Source organism: Ylistrum balloti, unplaced genomic scaffold (genome assembly GCF_031769215.1).
Source record: "Ylistrum balloti isolate Yb309-2 unplaced genomic scaffold, AGI_CSIRO_Ybal_v1 Utg369650, whole genome shotgun sequence".
In the NCBI taxonomy this organism is placed as follows: domain Eukaryota; kingdom Metazoa; phylum Mollusca; class Bivalvia; order Pectinida; family Pectinidae; genus Ylistrum; species Ylistrum balloti.
Window position 1 is genome coordinate 435,101 of NW_026781906.1, and position 18,506 is coordinate 453,606.

The 18,506-nt window shown below is 35.0% G+C and overlaps 1 protein-coding gene across 1 annotated transcript in view; it reads left to right on the forward strand.

The window, feature by feature from the left end:
- Nucleotides 1-18,506, forward strand: part of LOC132556631 (glutamate receptor ionotropic, NMDA 3B-like) — a 97,413-nt gene that overhangs the window by 43,698 nt on the left and 35,209 nt on the right. The gene's annotated exons all lie outside the window — the stretch shown is intronic.

Genomic DNA, 18,506 nt, shown 5'->3' on the forward strand with positions numbered 1-18,506 from the left:
TCCCACAAACCTGAATAACATAGTATTCTTCTGTAAGAACATCGGGTTTGTCCACCTAGTACATCTCCATATACCATTCTGAACGGAAAGAAGCATTATTTTCCATGAAAGGTGAAGGTCGGCACAAAGTTTATGGTTGTAAACTAAACTGAAGTGTAACTTGTGAACAGTATGTTCAAATCAAAGGAGAAATATACGGAAGACGAGATCATAAAAATGGCCGAGTTTCTGGTTGACAACATCTGCGTCGAGTTAGGTGGCAAGATCTTCCTGCAGCCTTCTGACATACCTATGGGAATAAAGTGTAGCCCGCTATTAGCTAACTTGTTTAGGATTTCATACTAAGCTGCATTTATCGAATAGCTAATCAAAGCAAGTTACAAATGCCTTGAAAATTCCTTTAATTTCGCTTTCAGACATATTGATGACGTTTTGTTTCAGGATAACAAGTGCCTATTTGTATATATCCACCAGAATTGGAAAATTGAGGACGAGACAGACTTTACAACTTCAGCCATTAATCTGCATCCTCTCCTACAACGAAACCAACATTAATAGCACGCTGTATGATAAGCTTTCACTTTTCTCCTGTTGTGAATTATTTACCATTTGTGAATAAGCAACAATGCAACATTAATGTACATCCCAAAGATATGGTGTTTTTATGTCGCAGTTTATTCGATATTCAAGAGCCTGTTCCCATTATTTTCGTGCAAGAAGTCGTCAACTGACGGACAAACTCATAACAAAGGGTTTCAAAAGATGCAGATTTATGGGAAGTTTACGGCCGCGATTGTGATCCAATTTAGAAATATTCTATTTGATTGTGCGATAAGAAGCTGGACGCGTTTAATGTTTTTTACACTGTACTTTGTTGTTGTTTCCGTTGTTATATACCTTGTTCTCATTTGAGAACATGACATAACTGACTTGGATTTTACAAGATTTACATGGCGAGTGTCGTCGAAGAAACAGATGACGTTTACTCTTCCGCAACACCTGGTCTTATTCTCCTTGTACTTTACCAGACGCGTCCGTGTAAATCTTTCCTTTGTTTATATATTGCTCTTGTTTTATTAAATGTTTGTATAAATCATCATTACTTCATATATCGATATATCCTTTTGTTTCTGTTAGGTTTTAACATTATAAATTGTACAAAGATATGTATATAAACTGATATATCTTCTGCATTATATTATTTTGTTTATAGGTTTTAGTCTGCAAATGATGTACTTATTATATATTTAAATAAAATGTTTATCGTTATCTTCTTAGCACTACACCTAGTTAACAACATGAAAGATTGAGAACTTTGCTGTTAAATGCATCATTAGGGTTTGGAACTTTGGATTACTGATATCGAATATATTGAACATTAGGGATCCCCCATCAGAGACATTTGAATTAGATAATCTTATTTCTCGGTGAAATCTCTAATTGCTTTGTCAACGTTATGCTAAGCATTTATTGTAACCGGCACTAAAGTAACCATAGTCATTGTAAATGTCAGCAGCGGGTATATAGAGAATATTCAGTGCATGACCACTGTCTTAAAATATAAGTTGAGTTTGGCAGAGATGATGATAGACTGAAGTGTTGAGACACTTCTGTGTTATTTATCGACCAGAAATGTTGTTTATATTTCAAGACACTGACTATGTATTTTATCTATTGTACAACATTTATTAAAATCGATTAAGAATATAGAAACTTCAATCATTTGACTGACTTATTTCAATCTTTGTTTACCTGACATTGACGTTACGCTAAATTGTGCCTGATGCCGCACTTCAAAGTTATTGCTCCGCGTGGAAAAATAGTTCTACATTTAAATTGAAACATTTGAGTTTTCGTAGATAAATTTGTTTTTTATACAAATTAAATTGCTTATTTAAGCATATATTTAAATTAAGTGAAACGTTTAAGTAAATCAGAATATAATTCTGTCGAATAAATACAAGTGCTAAAATACAGCTGTTTGCCATCATTATATCTTGTTGATGTATTCCGATCATTACAGCTCCATGTGTAAGATAAACTATGGTAGACACATTATTCTTAAACTTCAAAATAAGAATCCTTATCATCATCGATAGCTTTCTACCTCTTAAAGTCATTGACACGTGTCCTTAACTAAAGATCATATTACTGTTCATAACGCATTCTATGTGTGAATGCACTTGTATTGAGGAAACGAAATTATAAAAATGTGGAATTCAAAGAGCTTCAAAATGCATTGGATTACATTGTAAAATTCATTTCTGAAAAAAAAGAATATATTCTTTTAGAAAATCAATCGAAATTAATTTTGCCTTTTCAAAATAAGAAATCAGTTTTCAATTCATGATTCTGACTCCTGTTGGAGTATATTACGAGAATGATGGGATTGGTACCTGGTTGATAAAAATGTTGTCGGTGATGCTTTAAATTTGACCTAGATTTACACGGTGGTTGTCGGTGATGCTTTAAATTTGACCTAGATTTACACAATTTCGAAGAAAATACTTACCCTTCCGGAATTACTACTTTATAATCTGTACAACGATCTATTTAATCATGTGTGGCCTACTTTTCATCGTGATTTGGTGTAAATATGACGGCTTATTTTAATCATATCCGTGTGTTGTTATTCATTTCAAAGCTTAAACGCTTTATTTACCTACTCAATGCTGAAATAATAGAATCGTTGTCTTTATTGATAATTTCATCGTTAAAGAATCGATTTCATAAATTTCTTTTTTATTATAATCATATAGATATTATATGCAGGAAGTGTCTGTTAGTGTTATGATATTACTGTGTTTTGAGTGCAAAGGTTAAACGATTCTTCCACCTTATCATTATTTCAACCCATAACTATAAACCCATGATTATTACAGTTTAGCGTCAGATTTCGCTTTAAGCAAATCCTTATGTCTCTCTACATTAGATCTGCGAAACATATTTTCTAGCTGTTGTAGTATTTCTATATATTTCTAGTCCAACAGTACAGTGTCTCTTCGTGTAAAGAGCAGAAATCATTCGCCTAAAAATATAACCCCAAAGGGGATATTCTTACCATATAGCAAACTTATAGAGGGACAAGTAATCAAATGTTCAGACCTAGAGAATATGTGAAGCCTCAAGTCGATAAATGTTTAACACACTTATAAGGATTGTACACGTGTACAGTACTTTGAAATACAGATTAAAAAGTAGATAACGTAGAGCCAAATAACGAAATCATACAGCTGTTCCGTCCAGACGTTATCAGACATGCTAAGGGCCTAAATTAATCATGACTTATTGTATTCGCTAATTCCTAAGGTAAGACATTCATTCATGTGTGTATAGGTGCACAGGTGTGACAATAGTTTACATCGATTAGCTTGCCTTGGTAAAAGTAATTCCAGTAATAATATATCTAGTCTTCAGTGACCTGTATCTGTTTATGTCATGATCCTAACAACTGTGTTAGTTACTGTTTTTAAACATCTCGAGGATAACATGAAAGAACGTTCGCAATAAAAACCAATGAAATACTTACAAGTCAGCATAATCATAATCCAAACTCAAATAAAAAATACTAATAGATATAAAAAGACAAAAATCTACACGGAGACTCCAGAAAAAATTCAAAGAGAATAAGACTAGGCGTTCAGGAAGGAGGTTCTGCTTCATAGACGACACCTGTCATGTAAATCTTAGTCAATCAATTTAAGTGTTGTCACGTTCCATATGAGTACAAGGTAAATGACAACAGGCGAACTAAAGAGCATCAAACATGTCCAGCTTCATATCGCACAAAGAAATAGAATATTTCTAAATGAGATCACAATGGGGACCATAGAACTTCCCAATAGTTTTCATTAACCTGCATTTGTGCTACGAGTTTGTCTTTTCTTGCATGAAATTCGAACAGGCCCTTGGATATTAAATGCACTGCGACATGTAAACCCCATAGGTTTGGAATGCAGGGTTCTGGCTATCAAAAAATGGAAAATGCACAACAGGGAAATTGAAATCTTCATGCTTATTATACAGCCTGGTGGAAAGCTGTAGGAACGGCTGATGTAGAAGAATCAGTCATGATTTTACCAATTCTAGTGGGTATATACGATTGACGTTGGCAATTAATTTCTTGTTTTTTAAGACAAGACCTCATCAATATACCTGAAAGCGAAATGAAACGCATTTTCAGGGTCCTTGTGACCTGCTTTGATTATATAAATTCAGCTTCGTATGAAACGAAAAACAAGTCAGCCAAGAGAGAGTCCTATTTTATTCCCATACATATGCCTAGTCTGTTGGAACATCTGACCACCAGACTCGGGGAAGACGTTGCTTACCAAAAATTCGATCATTTCAAGGATTTCGTCTTCCGTACATTTCGTGTTTGATTTGGACATATTTTTCCACGAAAAACGCTTCTGTATGATTCGCAGCCATGTATTTGTACCGCCGTTTACCTCTCATGGGAAAGAGAACTATCATAACAAGAGAACGAAAGGGTTATTTCGCTTAAGAATGGGGTATGGCGATGTACAAAGTGAAATAAAATGTTCTTATATCAGCAATTCCTTAAAATCTATTCTTTCACTATCAGTAAACAGTTGGAAGTGACTATGTAAAAATCAAAGTGCTATATTTCGAGTTATTATTTATCTATTTATTTATTTATCAGCAGTTCATCATATTGAGCATTTTCTCAATTTTGGATTTATTCGATTCCTTGTGTGAAAGTATACATAACTATAATGCTCGTTTTGTATAAAAGGAAGTAGTGTGACGTCATGAATAGGCATTTTATGATTGGCTACCCACGTTTGTCGTGATAGACCTTTGCTCTCAACACTAGAACGTTGGCACTAGTCTGGCATGGTATCGATTAAGGTGTGTGACAATATCTTGGTATCTATTCGAGCGCGCGACGGTACAAAATGTTCCCAAATCTCGATTCCATTGAGCGACTATACCCATCTACCGATTCCGCCTCGTGACTCTACCTGGCTACTGATTCGAATGCCTGACATTACTCGGGTATTTTCCAACATCAATTATTGCAAAGAATTACCCGTTTAGATCTTCCTAATCTACTTGTAATAAGTTCTTCATGCGGATAAAGCAATGTTCTCTCGTTCTCCACGAACCAGCTGGTAATAGACAAATTATTTTTTAAATCCTGTCAGGATCGCTGTATTCTTAGGAGCATGTAATGCCATGCTTAAGTCTCCAGAGGAATGAGAAGGTCTATACTTTTCCATGTATATCAATGTTTCTTGTACCAATTAGGAACCAGCAAGGGAAATCCGACTTTTCGATAGGCACATGTGACGAAGGATTTAATATTGTTACTGCCAACAACTCGGTATCGTTATCACAGCAGGGAGTATTCTGTGCTAAATAATTCTCGCTTCTAAGTAATAAGAATCTCTCTTCCTGTCACGTGTATGTTGTGTGACATGAAAGGTCCGTGTCGGAGATGGGTAATTGTACGTTGGCGGCCCGGATGTCTATGTGTATTGGGTTAGTCATCCATGCTTGTGTTGGATGAGGTATTGCACAACCAATACGTAATGTAGACATTCCCTGACACGCATATAGATATCACAATGATAAATCTATAACATAGCCAGAAGCAGTTATCTGTAGATTTGGTAAGACCATGCAGAATTACGAAAAGGTGCTTCTAAAATACAAAATCGACAAAGGGAATCCAAAAAATCAAGTTTCCTCTTAACAGCTCTCTTATATATCATTGATTGGGTAAACTCCAGGCAAAATACCAATTTGTTTAAAAATTTGAGAGAGGAGTGGAGGAGGAGGGAGGTGGTTGGGAAAAATGGTTGCAATATATTCAAAATCCGAAATTAAAATAGTTTTCTAAATTTCTTGAAAACTTTATCTATTTTTTTCTATTTTATCTTGGTTCTTGCTTACTAGAATATTGTTACTGATAAATTGGATTGTACATACAGTTGTTATAACGTACAAAATTCAACACTCCGGGAGCAAACTCTCGCTATAAAATATCTAGCGCACAACTCTACCATAGAATTGCATATTTTGTGCGGTTTGGTAAAAATGGTTGGCTGAAATTTCGGATTGAGTATTAAACGGCAAACGTGCGTAGTTATGACGAATAAGCGAATCACAAGGTATAATTTTTCGGTAAATATAAAAATAATTTTCAATTCGAAAGTTTTCAAAATAACACTGGACCCTGCCTTAATTAGTCTTTATATTGTATAGTTCACCGCAGACTTGGAAGAATAGTGTATTTTAAGTCCATGGTCTCACACCTTTCAGACGATATGAGATTTTAAATAATTCATTTCGGAGACAAAAGAGACATCAATTTAATATAACATATATGGAGTACATATTAAGAGAGTCTGTACATTAAAGATGATCGCATGTGGCATTTTGTAAACAAAACACTTTAAATGACAAGTGTATATAACTATCCAGTTTGTACTTGATACATTTTCAAGTTGTACTCTTATATATTCAAATAAACCTTATCCCACATTTATCTTTAAGAAATTTCTAAATTTATTTCTACTGCAATAGTTGCACTCTCATATATTCAAATAAACCTTACCCCACATTTATCTCTAAGACATTTCTAAATTTATATCTACCACAATAGTTGCACTCTCATATTTTCAAATAAACCTTATTCCACACTTAGGTTTCCTATCGTGCACATCATGCAAACCTCGTGCTTACATCGCACATAATGTAACATTGTGCGATCCCACAACTGTTTTATTTTTTAAAAAACTCACACATTCACACTTTTAGGATAATTGGTATTCGTGCCGTAAACATTAAAACTATAGAAAGTTGCTCACTAATTTAATATCTTTGTTATTTGCATAAGCTGCGAGACTATTAATGCCCGCGCTGTATGTGAATGTGTTGCGAACAAGCCACGGCACTTGTTTAAATTGTGACTGATAAAGAAGAAATAGTATAAACCCCCAACGCTGATAAACTATTGACGCCACGTCAATCAAAATAATATAATTGATCTTTAGTTGTTTGTACGCAAAGATGAAAATATCAAGCTGTCCCTTTGAAACAGTTGGAAGAGTAAAAATGGTTGGCTGAAATTTCTTTAGTATTAAATGGCAAACATGCGTAGTTATGACGAATAAGCGAATCACAAGGTATAATTTTTCGGTAAATATAAAAGTAATTTTCAATTCGAAAGTTTTCAAAATAACACTGGACCCTGCCTTAATTAGTCTTTATATTGTATAGTTTACCGCAGACTTGGAAGAATAGTGTATTTTAAGTCCATGGTCTCACACCTTTCTGACGATATGAGATTTTAAATAATTCATTTCGGAGACAAAAGAGACATCAATTTAATATAACATATATGGAGTACATATTAAGAGAGTCTGTACATTAAAGATGATCGCATGTGGCATTTTGTAAACAAAACACTTTAAATGACAAGTGTATATAACTATCCAGTTTGTACTTGATACATTTTCAAGTTGTACTCTTATATATTCAAATAAACCTTATCCCACATTTATCTTTAAGAAATTTCTAAATTTATTTCTACTGCAATAGTTGCACTCTCATATATTCAAATAAACCTTACCCCACATTTATCTCTAAGACATTTCTAAATTTATATCTACCACAATAGTTGCACTCTCATATTTTCAAATAAACCTTATTCCACACTTAGGTTTCCTATCGTGCACATCATGCAAACCTCGTGCTTACATCGCACATAATGTAACATTGTGCGATCCCACAACTGTTTTATTTTTTAAAAAACTCACACATTCACACTTTTAGGATAATTGGTATTCGTGCCGTAAACATTAAAACTATAGAAAGTTGCTCACTAATTTAATATCTTTGTTATTTGCATAAGCTGCGAGACTATTAATGCCCGCGCTGTATGTGAATGTGTTGCGAACAAGCCACGGCACTTGTTTAAATTGTGACTGATAAAGAAGAAATAGTTTAAACCCCCAACGCTGATAAACTATTGACGCCACGTCAATCAAAATAATATAATTGATCTTTAGTTGTTTGTACGCAAAGATGAAAATATCAAGCTGTCCCTTTGAAACAGTTGGAAGAGTAAAAATGGTTGGCTGAAATTTCGGATTGAGTATTAAATGGCAAACATGCGTAGTTATGACGAATAAGCGAATCACAAGGTATAATTTTTCGGTAAATATAAAAGTAATTTTCAATTCGAAAGTTTTCAAAATAACACTGGACCCTGCCTTAATTAGTCTTTATATTGTATAGTTTACCGCAGACTTGGAAGAATAGTGTATTTTAAGTCCATGGTCTCACACCTTTCTGACGATATGAGATTTTAAATAATTCATTTCGGAGACAAAAGAGACATCAATTTAATATAACATATATGGAGTACATATTAAGAGAGTCTGTACACTAAGGATGATCGCATGTGGCATTTTGTAAACAAACCACTTTAAATGACAAGTGTATATAACTATCCAGTTTGTACTTGATACATTTTCAAGTTGTACTCTTATATATTCAAATAAACCTTATCCCACATTTATCTTTAAGAAATTTCTAAATTTATTTCTACTGCAATAGTTGCACTCTCATATATTCAAATAAACCTTACCCCACATTTATCTCTAAGACATTTCTAAATTTATATCTACCACAATAGTTGCACTCTCATATTTTCAAATAAACCTTATTCCACACTTAGGTTTCCTATCGTGCACATCATGCAAACCTCGTGCTTACATCGCACATAATGTAACATTGTGCGATCCCACAACTGTTTTATTTTTTAAAAAACTCACACATTCACACTTTTAGGATAATTGGTATTCGTGCCGTAAACATTAAAACTATAGAAAGTTGCTCACTAATTTAATATCTTTGTTATTTGCATAAGCTGCGAGACTATTAATGCCCGCGCTGTATGTGAATGTGTTGCGAACAAGCCACGGCACTTGTTTAAATTGTGACTGATAAAGAAGAAATAGTATAAACCCCCAACGCTGATAAACTATTGACGCCACGTCAATCAAAATAATATAATTTATCTTTAGTTGTTTGTACGCAAAGATGAAAATATCAAGCTGTCCCTTTGAAACAGTTGGAAGAGTAAATACACGCCATTTTGCGGCAAGTATGTCGTGACTCCTTTTAAGGAATGAAATTGCTGTTTATCATTTTACATAAACCTAATGTTAAGTAAACAAAAATCGATTTAAACAATAGAAGACTACTAAAAATGTATGTAAACAAAATTTAACAATATATCAATAATGGATTTGTCAGGAAAATGAAATAAAATCGGATTTGGTATTTTCACACGAACTTCTAACTGTATACCATATTACATCATCAAAACAAAACGTCGTGTGCCTATCCATTTTGTGTTCGATTTGCAAATCGGTTTCGATTTTGATGGTGCGTTTGACTTTGATGTCAATACTGTTTTGAATGGTGAATTAAGCAACACCTTATCATTGTATCTGGATGAGCAAATTAATTTTAAGTGTGTTGCTCTCCTGCTGCTCGCCACCGTCACAAATCGCTACTGCTTTTAATCAAACTGTAAAACCACCTGCCATCTATGTGCCCAAGGAGTTCTGTCCTCTGTCTGACACTATACATTTCCGTTTGGAATGTGACGGGCCCACTCATGAATGGATTTCAAATGACGGAAAGAGGCGCATAGCAGCTGTCAATGATGTTAAATTTAAAAGAAAAAGCCTTCATTGACTTTTTCAATCTTTTTTCGTCGTTTATGTGTCCTACGTATCTAAGAAAATAATTATAATACGCGCATTCATTCATTTTCTATATAGGTTTTCCTTCACACCTGCATAACACTAAAACATATTCTTATCAATTCTTAGATAAAATATATATATATGCTAATATGTATGTGTTGTCTAGTCAACAAACGTAACTCGGGAGGAAGTAAAGTGACAAGCCAGGTTGTCCTGTTGTTGGAATGTGATGTTTTCACTGTATACAGTATAGAATACGAAATGATCGTTGCTTTTAAACGTCATTTAACTAAAACGTTCTATTCAGGGCAAATATAGTTAACACATGTTAGTTACTCTAGAGAGGGATAACAGACGAGTGCATCAGATACCATATGGAGTTCGACATACCAATGCTAATTTAAACAGGTAACTTCGTCGGAGATTTGAAAGTGCGCAAGTCTGAAAAGGAAATTGAAAGCAATAAGCAAGAAAATGTCAAACTAAATAGAAAAAACACGCTTCTTGATAAACGTATTTTACGATAAAATTCATGCACTGATGAACAACAATCAAATTGGTTCTAGCGAGACGCGTGGTAGTACCAAGACCAAACATGAATCAAAATCATATTTGCTGTAGTTAGATGCGTGGTAACACCTAGACAAGACAAGAACCGAATTCACATTTGCTCCAGTGAGTGGTAGCACTTTGACCTAACATGAACAAAAATCATATTTGCTCTAGTGAGTGCAGCACTTTGACCAAACATGAACCAAAATCATATTTGCTCTAGTGAGTGGTAGCACTTTGAACAAACATGAACTGAAGTTATATTTGTTGTAGTGAGTGGTAGCACTTTGACCAAACATGAACTGAGGTTATATTTGCTCCAGTGAGTGGTAGCATTTTGACTAAACATGAACTGAAGTTATATTTGTTGTAGTGAGTGGTTGCAATGGGATAAACTATATCTACACGTTTGTTTTCTGGATTTTATATCCCGATCACACCCATGGTTACGTTAGAAAGGGTTACATGGTGACCAATTGGTACCTCACTGACAATCACAGCAATTATAAGAACGTGGGTTGTCTAAGGAAACCATTATGACGCCACAGGATGTTTCGCTATCTTAGCTTCCTGTGAAATACAAACCGTCCGTTATATGGATATTACTAACACCTCGGGTATACTCCTAAGTTTTATATTTGTCCGGTGTTCTACTAACTGGGGTAACACCATTATAATACCGGTAAATAATAAAACAATATATATAAAAACAAGAAACTAAAAGTATGTGCACCTTCTTTGAAAGTACACCTTATGCATGACCTAAATCAATATAGGGATACGAAATAAACAGAATAGTTAAAATAGAAAAAAATATATGAAATAAAATCATATTAAGATGAATTATGAAGTTATCAAATTGGGAAAATTACACCAAAGAGTTTTATTTATTAGTATAAAACCTAGCTAGCTTGAAGTACAGTCATCGTCATGAGTGTTTTTCCTGGAGGTAAAATAATGGTCAATCCACAGAAATAACCTTAGTGAAAAGATTTTTTTCTGTAAACCCCCACTTCGCTTTGGCTAGCTTTAAGTACAGTCAATGTCAGGGTGTGTTTTCCTGGAGGTAAAATATCGGTCAATTCACAGAAAGTAATCCTACGCCCAATCTAAATGCACAAGGAGGCATGAAATCAAACGATTAAAGCATCCTATACACATCACTTATCTTAAACCAACAGTTATCGGTTTCAAATTCCCTGTACATCTGTTGCCATACAAAAAAAGCAATCAGTGTCGACGGTTGTGATGTCATTAAATCCATCTACATCGTGAAATGAATTGAATTCATTTAAGTAAACAGAGTTATTACGTGTCTTAAACAGGAGGTCATGGCTATCACTGACGAGACCTAGAAGGACGAAACAGCTGTACGATGAATTTCAATTTATCCTTTGCCTCTACTGTATCTTATCTAAATTTTATTAAGTGTGCAAGTTACTTTTGTACAATCTGCGATATTTAATTTAGTTCCAGACCGCTTGCCAGTTTCATTCCAACAAAATCCTTCAGCGGTTCAAAAAAAGACACATCGATACAGCGTATCCTCTTGTGGTCTCCACATCGCAGTCTAGGTTTTCAATTTTAAACACTCGTTGTTTTTGTTGCTGAGAGCGAATAACGACAGTCTCTTAAAACGGGTTCAACATGGGACCTTTCATAAAATGTTTGTAAACATGAATTTAAAATACTTTCCTGATTTAATAATGTAAATCACAGACAACCTTCATGCCGTGGCTATCATCCCATGTGCAGTAAAAGATCTCATCATATTATACATAAATTTTCGTTTTCCAATGACCACTTTCCTATTGGCCATTGATCCCTATTAAGGCTTCTTTGGGATTTATGAACGAGGTTTTTCCATTAATATTTTTGATGAGTTTTCTATGGTTTGTGAATCGCAATAGCTCCACACGGTGCAGTGATTTATAACGTATTTCTAGGATAACTGATTAAATTGAAATGTTAGGCACAATGATACTCAGTGGATTTGATAGAGAAAATCATTTGTGATAAGCCTTCTATGGACAGTGAAATGTATAGTGTTCCTAGAGTAGTGACTCACAAAGTTTAGTTTTTGGAATGACTGACAGGGACTTCATTAACTAGGTTTCTAAGGGCAGTGACTAAACGATGGGGTTTTAGAAACAACAAAACAAATACCTACCGTAGATTTCTAGGTGACTAAACGATGATACAATGGGCTTTTGGTGTTCATGATGTTGTTTCTAACGACAGCGGTAATGGTAGGTCAATCACCTTGCAAAGATATATCCTTTATTTGGATTGTCAAAAGTAAGCTGTAAGTGGCTGAAACTTACCTTCTATTGACCCTAGGAGACAGCCGCAAGCAGTGTAAGTTTCCATAGCTTTTCAACCCTGTGGGTAAACAGTAAGGAGTGACATTTCAAACGTCTTACATGGGTTACCTGTGTGCAGCGAAAGTTCTCATCGCCTCGCAAACATATGGGTTACCTATTGAAAGTGAAAACTTCCATTGTTCCATAATCTATGGCTTATCTGCGGGCAGTGAAAGTCTAACGTCGCAAAACCCAATTAACAGTAAACATCAATCGACTCACAACCCATAAGGTAACTTAAATCGTCTCTTAGGCTTTCAAACTTATGCCCTCAGTGGCGGGTCCTAGGAGGATGGAACAGCTATATGATGTAACATCAGTGGCGGGTCCTAGGAGGATGGAACAGCTATATGATGTAACATCAGTGACGGGTCCTAGGACGATGAAACAGGTGTATGATGTAACATCAGTGACGGGTCCTAGGACGATGAAACAGCTATATGATGTAACATCAGTGACGGTTCCTAGGAGGATGAAACAGCTATACGACGCAGTTTACTTTATTGTTTAGCTCTACGGTATCGAACTTTGTAATAAAGGTGCTGTTCTCTTTTGTGTCTTTTGCACAATCTGTGGTGGGTGAGAGCGTATAACCATTTCTCTAAAGATAAATTCATTTCGTCTTATTAATCGTTTGTTTATAAAATATCGTTTAAATGATATTTTGCAATTTTGTTATATAATGGTGTATATCTATAAAATACCAGTTCTATTTTCTAATTAAATAATTTGTGAATCTCTTTGATTTTGATATGGGTTTATTTTCTTTGGCGTTTTGGAGGATCATAGTCGTTTTACAGTTTGCTTGTTTGTTGATAATTTGTTGGTTTGTTGATACTTAGCTGGTTTGTTGACAGTTAGCAGCTGGTTTGTTGATGAAAGTGAAATACATCGCTAGTAGTACCGGGGTGAATGAATTCTGCTGGTGTCTCTCCTACATGTAGCGCACCGATAATGAACGTTCATTCCAAAAGACATCACGGACAGCTGATGATGCGATTCACGACATGGTAGTGAAGGGTGGATGAAAACATCATATTTACTCAGTATTTATTGAAAATATGATATGTGTGGCAGTCCATTATTTGCTTTCAATTATACACAAATGCATATGTATACATACAATATGTCTGCAATAATCTGTCATCTGACTGAAGCTGTTTCTTTCTTTGTTATACAAAGCAGTTCATTTGTAAAGGTTGGAAGACAAATCGGATTTTGATTGACGTCAAAATGTGTGATCAGTGTAAAATTACACTTAATAAGTTGTTTAAATCGATAGTATTATCATATATAAAAAAACCCACAAAACAGTAACTAATCTCTTTACTCCGCAAATCAAATTAATCATATAAAAGACAATAACAATTTTATGTAAATGCAGCGTTCCTTTTATGTGATAGGTTTGTTTCAGATGCATATTGCCATTGTGAAAAAAAATAATAAACATCAAGAAAATACTAACATGGCAACATAATCATAATTCAAAACTCAAATTCCATAAAACTATGGCAAAATAAGAACAAAGAAAGATTTAAACGAAGACTCCTGAAAAAGTACCAGGTTATTAAACCAGATGTTCCGGAAGAGCAAGCTTCTTATGATTCCTTAACGACACACGCCATGTAACCCTTGGTCAATCCAAGTAAATAATGTTATGTTCTCAAATGAGAACAAGCAACCAACAAGCAATCTAACGGGCATCAAACACGTCCAACTTCACGTAACAGCGTAGAGCGTAGAAACAAACATAAAACACCATCCGCACGCTAATCTATCGTTTACAACGTCGTAACCCTAAAAATATTGTCTGGAAATGTTGAGGGTAATAACCATTCGTACGGATTAAAAACTAAATTCTGATAAATTGTTTTCAAATAAAATACATTATTTGATTATTGGTCTCGTTAAATCAATCAGGACATTTCCGCTGCGAGATTGTTGAAGACAAGCACGGCATTCCGACTCCAGTGTAGTTACCAAGGCCCAGTTGTGGGCTATTATCACTTTCATTTGAACAAAGCCTGGCTTTCATTTAATCAACGCCCGATTGACTAGTGACAGGCTTATGCTGAGTACATTGCACGACAAGGGATTTCTATAAAGCATTGTGATGCTTCATTTTTCTCTAATCGCTTTTGTTTCTTTTAGTGAAAGTGCAAAGTTACACATCCAATCCCTGCAGGTGTTCGAAGTTGCGCGAGATTGCGTTTTATGATACGGGTTTTGACCAGTTTACTGTAGAAAATGAAATACTAAATAACACAAACATCTCTAATTCTCTACTATCATATACAGAACAAACATCTAAAATGAACAAGTCGTTAGATGGATTCAGAAACATAGATAATTCAATCTGATAAAATTAAAATTGTTCTGCTTCATCGGCCATGTAAATATTGGTCAATCCAAGTTAGTAATGTAACGTTCTCAAATGAAATCAAGGTATACAGCAATCGAGCCAACAGACAAACTAACGAGCATCAAACACGTCCAGGTTCTTATCACACAAACAAATAGAATATTTCTCTATGACGACCGTAAAATACCTCCATGATTTTCATCTTTTAAAACCTTGTGTGTCCGTCAGTTGACGACCTCTTGCACGAAATTCGTGATAACAAGACCAGGTCATTGACTATCAACTGCGACATGTTAACACCGTGTGTTGGGGACGCAGAGATGTTGCTATCTAGGAATGAAAAGTTCACAAGACATTGAAATCATCACACTTATCACATAGCTTGAGGATGGAAATCTTTCGTTGTAGGTAAAGATCGAGATACTTGCAGTCTGTCGTATCCCAGAATTCCATTTCTGGTGGGTATTTACTATGGACAGGATAATTTTATTTTTTATTCATATATATATATATATATATATATTTTTTTTTAAAGACAAGACATCATCAATATATCTAAAAATGAAAATAAACGGCTTTGCAATGTCTTTGCGACCATTTTCGATAGGTTCGTCGATAAAATTCAGCCTCTTCGGAAAACAAAGACAAATTAACCAACAGATTGGCACAGTTAGTTCCCCTTATTATGCCAATATTCGTATGGAATATCTTACCACCAAGTTAGACGAAGATGTTGTCAACCAGACACTCGATGATTTTTATGATTTCGTTCTCCGTATGTTTCTTCTTTGATTTGGACATATTTGTCGAGGAAAAGCACTTCAGAATAGTTCACAACCAGTTTTATTGGAAATAATCCTCGTTTTTAAACATTAAGAATACGAATCTAATTATGTTAGTGTTTCTACATATACCTTGTTTCGCTCAACACATTACTACGGGGAAATGTTTTAAATGGTAATGCAGAACATCACGTTACTCGTGAACTTTGTTCCGGGTGACATACAGGCAGAATCTGACCAGTATCAGTCGTAAACGATCAATAGCTATTGACATGCTCTTTTCCTCTCGTAAAACTAATTTACCAATACATTTGCCACCGCCAAATAACCTCGATGTGAATGTATTAATGGTCAGTGCTGCTGTCTATTTCTATAATGACGGATACCGGAGTCAAATTCAACCCATTATTTTCGGTGATCAGTCGAGAGATTGTTGCAGAGTCAATCCTGATCATTGTCGTAGTAACGCGATCTCCAAACACTTATTATTTCTAATGAACGGTGATCGACGTAAAACAGCCTTACTTGTGGAAGAACCTCTGGCCATGCTAAACAAATCATGATGTATACACAGCTCCCATACAACTCATCTCGATTATAATCAGCATCCATTGTCACTCGTTCTATATCAGGATCCAGTGTCACTTGTTTGATATTAGCGTCCAATATAATTCGTTTTACATCAGCATTGGTTGTTGGTTGGTTGGTTGGGTTGGGTGGGTTGGTCGGTAGGTTGGTTGGTTGGGTTGGGTTGGGTTGGTCGGTTGGTTGGTTGGGTTGGGTTGGTAGACATGTTTTTCGTCACCACGACTCCTCCCGTGTCCGGGTATCGTCTCACCGACGAACGTCAGTGTTCTGGCGAAATTCACATTGTCGGCCAACATCAGCGTCCAATATCACTCATTTTATGATAGCGTCAAGTGTCGCTGGATTTTTTTTATTTTATTTTATTTTTATTTCAGCATCCAAAGTCACTTATTTTGTCAACAATCTGTATAAAATTGCGCAATATCTATCGAATGAAAATGGTACTACACCTTCCTATACAGATTTTGACCTTTTTTCGATCACATTAAATTTTCTCAGTCACTTCCTAAATTTCAATTTTAGGCCTTTAGCGTCAAGAACAAAGCAGTTTTATGATACAATTTCGCCTGCTTTGTTGTACCTACTTCTAAATTCATATTAATAGGTTTCATTCTCTTGTACAGCAAGGTCAAACAATGTCGACGACGACTGCAATGTTAATCGTGGTCATTAAACACATCAAAAAAAACAAATATGAAAACGAGAAACAAAATGGAGAAAAGAATACCATACTTTTGTCTTCATTATGGCATTTGCGGAGATATGTGAATTTAAGTTCCTGTATTTGTGACATCCGTTGTATCACAGATTTAGTTTTTCCTTTGATCACCGTTTGTTTTGGAGTTTAATTTTCTATCAATGCAACACTGTCAATGTAGCAAACAGTTCTACGTATCAGTCACCGCTTAAAGTACTTTTCTAAATTAAATTGAAAAATAAATTGGAGAAATGCTAGGAGTGTTAGAAGCACAGCCATTGCGACATTATCAGCTATTCCACAATATTATGCCACACTGACACGTCACAGTGATGTCTAGAATATTGATCCTAAAACTAAATATACAGGACGATTGGATGAAAGCATTCAAATAAAGGGAAGCTGGATATTTAATTGTGTATTTGACAAATCGCTATCGGTATATTGACGATGGTTCCGGATTAACAAATTGATACGGTCGGAGAAGAGAGGTTAATCCGCACAACATGGATTGTCAAGTCTAACTGTCCTTACTGTCAAAAGTGACAAGAAATTATCATTGTGTTACTAAAATCGAAATTCAAACAGACCAAAAGAGGGCAACTATGAAAAAAGGAGATGTTTAATCCGGGACCATTGAAAATGACAAGGAGAAAATCAAGTGCTGTTGACAGTAAATGTCCACAGCTTCATCGGTGACACTCGGCTTGTAAATGTAGGTCAATCACAGTACAGAAAACCTGTTTTAAAAAGGACTTGTCTAGAATGATGGTCTGATGAGGGGAGGTACTTATCTAGAATTGTGATCTGATGAGGGAAGGTACTTAATGACATGGATTGATATAGCTAAGTATTCTTACACTTATTTTAACAATTGATGGACACAACAATTTGTAGATTAAGAGAGCCTACGAAATTTATGAAAACTAATCCCTTTACACAATTATTACTTATTTTACAACAATGTTTCACTCATATTACAATATTGCTTTCTGTAGAGTCATCTGAAACCGACATTTCTCTGGAAACACGAAATCGCTCCTATCCATGTAACACCTGGCTGCGGTAGATGCAATTGGCACTACAAACACATGCTACAGAACCTAAGTGTTAAACAATTGTCGAGTTTACTACTCGTGCTAGTAACTTACCCAACGAATTCTCTTCTATAATCGAGATCGTCTCCGTACATTTGTACGCAAATGGATATGGTCAGGAGTATTCGGTGGCACTGCATTCGGAAAGACAATATGTTTGTTATTTAAATACACATATATATATAAATCTATTAACAACGGCTTATACATACCTCTTCTGACATTAAGAATACACATATAAAAATAATACATTGTTTTTTTCAAAGAACGTATTTGAAAACCAACAGAAATAAATAGTTATTTCTTACAATTT